We start from the raw sequence: 4,047 nt of genomic DNA, 5'->3' as shown, positions 1-4,047 counted from the left end.
CTAAGCAATTAAGCAAACAAGGGAAGGGGAATGAGGGGCTCGTTATAAATATGACAGAAGCCAACAGCCACAGAAACCAAGGGGCACAGGGGATTTTTTAAAATTTATTTATTTATTTTGTGGTGTTGATCAATTTAGAATATTACTGAATATGTTATCGCTTAATGCCAATTGATTAGAAAAGCAGAAGAAAAAAACCACATGCCGCCGGTGGGATCCGAACCCACGACCTCCGAATTGCGCGTCCGGTGCTCTACCTCTGAGCTACGGCGACGGGTTTTCTGTGGCGGCATGTGGTTGTTTTTTCTTCTGCTTTTCTAATAAATTGGCATTAAGCGATAACATATTCAGTAATATTCTAAATTGATCAACACCACAAAATAAATAAATAAATTTAAAAAAATCCCCTGTGCCCCTTGGTTTCTGTGGCTGTTGGCTTCTGTCATATATATATATATATATATATATATATATATATATATATATATATATATATATATATATATATATATACACACATTTTGTGTAAAGGGTGCAACATGTTTGGCCCGCCTTCGGCGAGAATCGATAGTTCAGGAAAGAGCACACAATAATTGCCTCACTTGGTAAAGACTAAGGTCGCGCCGTCGTGGAAAGGATGAATAACGGAGTGAAAGAAGTAAAAAGAAAATTGGAGGGACACACAAGCTCCATCTTAAGGATAGGACGTGATGTCGTTAATAAGTTAATGCCCTTATTAGCACAAGTCTTCATTCTCAACTTTACACTCATATGTCCGTGGGAGTCCTCATACCATACCTTGCTCAATGGTGCAGCGGTTAAGGAATGCGCCACAGCTCTCTGATGGCGGAAGCTGTCCCCGGTAGGTCTTGTAAGACCCAAAGTTGCTCTTCCTGAGCAGCCTCTCGCGATCAACCATAATATTGTGACGAAGACGACGAAGCTGGCAGTGGCGCGGGACGGAGCGCTCGCGCTAGGCCAGCAGCCATTAAAATCATCTCTTATCCATCGTTCACCACGTCTCATTCTTCGGCTGGCCGCCAAGTTACAATATAACTTCCACCTTCCAGGGTAGTTAGTCTGCTCAGAATCTAGTGGGTAGGTTTTGCAGACCTCACGAGGTTACGTGACATAGCCTGCCCACCGAGGTTGCTTCTCCGGCGGTGGCTCCGCGAACCACTATGCCACTCTACCGCTCACAACGCCGACAACGTCGATAACACCGACGCCGACACCTGATTTCCGGCGTAACTCGGCCATCCATTTCAATCCGATGCGAGCAGCATCCGTACGCATTGGTGATTTTGGCTGAATGCTTGTATGATGAAAGCTTTCCGAAATGACGTGTTTCATTGACGCTGGCCACGAACACGTCATTGTTCAGCTTGCCGAGATCACTTTACTATATCATATGATGCTGGTTATTCCAACTGTTTAGTCTAACGCGGTCGCTGCCTGCGTTCTTTGTTGCTCGGCGCGCCGAGAATGCGGAACTCGTGAGGAACCGAGTCGGCATACCCTCTGGCGTTTCGGGTCGTTCTCGGGAAGCTGAAAATTGCTAAACAGGGACTGGCAAAGCGCACGGGGATGCACTTCCCGGGAGCTGAGAGGGATTCTTCTATAAGCAAGGAAGCGTAGGAATTGTCAACGTGAAATAGATGCCGCCGCCGCCGTCGCTTATCTGATGGCTCGCGCCTGTCGCATAACGAGGCCGCTGCCTAGCATAGCTAATTTTAACTCTTTGTCCTTCATGGCAAGATCAACGGGTATGACTCCTATTTCATGGAAGGTTTTCATTACATCTATTACGAACGAAAGACACGGGTTAGATCCCGACCGCGTCGGTCCTTGAGGCGAAATTCTTGAGGCCCGTGTACTGCGCGTTGTCATTGGACGTTAAAGATCCTCAGTATGTCGAAATTTACGAAGCCCTTCAATACGGCGTCTCTCATAGCGCGAGTCGCTTTGGGACGTTAAAGCCCCATAAACCAGACATTTATTACCGATGTTTGTTGTCTTTGTATTCGCTATTTCTCAGATCCGTTGTTGCCGTGCGCATCTTGAGGCTTATGCGGGCTTTGAATAGTTAAACAAACGGGATGTTTTTTCCATGACATCCTTTATGGAATGAATAAAAGAAAGCAAACCTATTTTTCTATAAGATGCCGCAAGAAGGACAGAAAAACTTGGTCCTGCTTTATATTAAATCAGTTCCGTCATACATGCACTTCACTTATCCTATAACGGCAATTTGCAAAATGATCACCAAGAGGCGTCTCAACTCTAGAGAGACTAATATGCATCTGAAAAAAAGAAACACACGGTGTCATCTCTACCCACATGCACCACGAAGTGCTTCATTCTACAAGCAACTAAAAGGTGCCAGCTAAACCATTTCCCTTATCAGGCTTCAACCTGCACGGCTTGCGCTATTAATACATCGCCTAGTCTGAATCACTATCCGACAATCAAAAAAGCCCTTCTCTTGAAGAACCCTACATTAAACTACTGTTTAATGCGTTATAGGCTAGAGGGTGGACCGCACGAGCACGAGCGGAAACAAAGGCTAACCTCGCAGGGGTTCACAGTGGCGTCGACGGATGTGTTCATCTTGGCTACCGCTTTCTTGCAGTCTTCGGTGTGACAGGCCTTCTCCAGGCGCTCGATGAGCGAGAAGCCCCGCATCGAACTGGCCAATCGGAGGCCTCCGGGCGTGGCTAAGATGGAGGCCGTGTAGCTGACGAACAGCACGAAGACCACAACCATGGCCGCCACGCACGCTCCTACCGCAACCTGCACAGTCCGATGTTAAGGACTACGTATCGCGCATGATATGGCATGTCTAGATAAACAGGACACTTATACAAGCTGAATCTGGCCATTCCTTTTTTTATCACTGATCTACCACGTTCAAATGTAATAGCGGTTATTTTGATAACGCATCATTTTATAGCTTATGAAACTTTAAGTCAAGGGACAAAATATATCACCGCCATCGCCCATTTTCCGAAGAAAATAGAAGTAAAGCCAAATGAGATCACTGGACTAAGATCTCTAAGGCCATTATGCACCGCCTGCCACCTACAGCCGGAAATCACGGACTCCCGGTCTTCACTTCACGAGATTGAATTTGGGAGTTGAGAACTGCGCGCTTCTTTTTTATAATTAAACTTTCTCACCAATAATTGTACCTTTTGCAACAGGAATGCATAAACTCAGCCGAAAAGAGCCATGGAATAAATTTTTTCTGCGAGTAATAACCGGAAGGAGCGATTTTCACTGTCAGCTAAACGTCATAAAGGTGTAAATGAGCTGTGACAGAGGCCATTTTTGTGGGCTCCACAATATTATGGGTCGCGCCCATAGCGAACAACAAATATAGCTGAAATCAAGGTTTTTATTTTATTTTTATGCGATCTCCAACGTACCGAGGCTTTATGTCGGCTTTGAGAGTCGCTGAAGGGAATAAAAGGTTCGACATACCCAGAAAATAGAGGAGAGAGCATAATATAGAAAAAACTGTTTCAGGAATCCACAATTTTCTGCTCACGTAGCAATGGACTATGGTTCGTGTGTTGTAACCACTAATTGCTCCGTTTGGTCTTTTACGCCTTAACAATTGCGAGCTCCGACCTGTGAGACAACGGTACTTGTCTGTTATAAAAAAAGGTGGTTGGCCAACGGCACCACGGCAAAAAAATGTACACTAAGGTTGCGAAACAGAACCTCATAAATCACGAGCTTCGAGATGGATGGAAATAGAGGAGGAATGACCCGAAGAAACCGAGGCGTACAGTACATTCTATCTTCGTTTCCCTCCGCCCTGTGGCCATATGTCGTTTACATCTTTATTGTGCACCAATCATCAAAACAAAAACTTGTTTATGCCATTATCGAGTGTAAAATCTAGTAGTTTTCGGCACTATGAATAAATCTTAAGCTAGACAAAATGTACACATCAAGCATCAATACGGAAGCAGCCGACTAAAGTGTTTATTCAAGGAAGAATGCCGCCCAGTTCGCCAACAACTTTTACTCAAGTCAGCC

General features: G+C 45.0%; 1 non-coding gene across 1 annotated transcript; it reads right to left on the bottom strand.

Moving 5' to 3' along the window:
- Positions 1-202: 202 nt before the first annotated feature.
- Positions 203-274, bottom strand: TRNAA-CGC (transfer RNA alanine (anticodon CGC)). The gene has a single exon. It is a non-coding gene; the product is annotated as a tRNA-Ala (tRNA).
- Positions 275-4,047: the final 3,773 nt, after the last annotated feature.

The sequence above is a fragment of the Amblyomma mixtum genome, chromosome 9, assembly GCF_055824585.1.
Source record: "Amblyomma mixtum isolate Tamu chromosome 9, ASM5582458v1, whole genome shotgun sequence".
Lineage (NCBI taxonomy): Eukaryota > Metazoa > Arthropoda > Arachnida > Ixodida > Ixodidae > Amblyomma > Amblyomma mixtum.
This window is presented reverse-complemented; position numbering and strand designations above follow the sequence as displayed.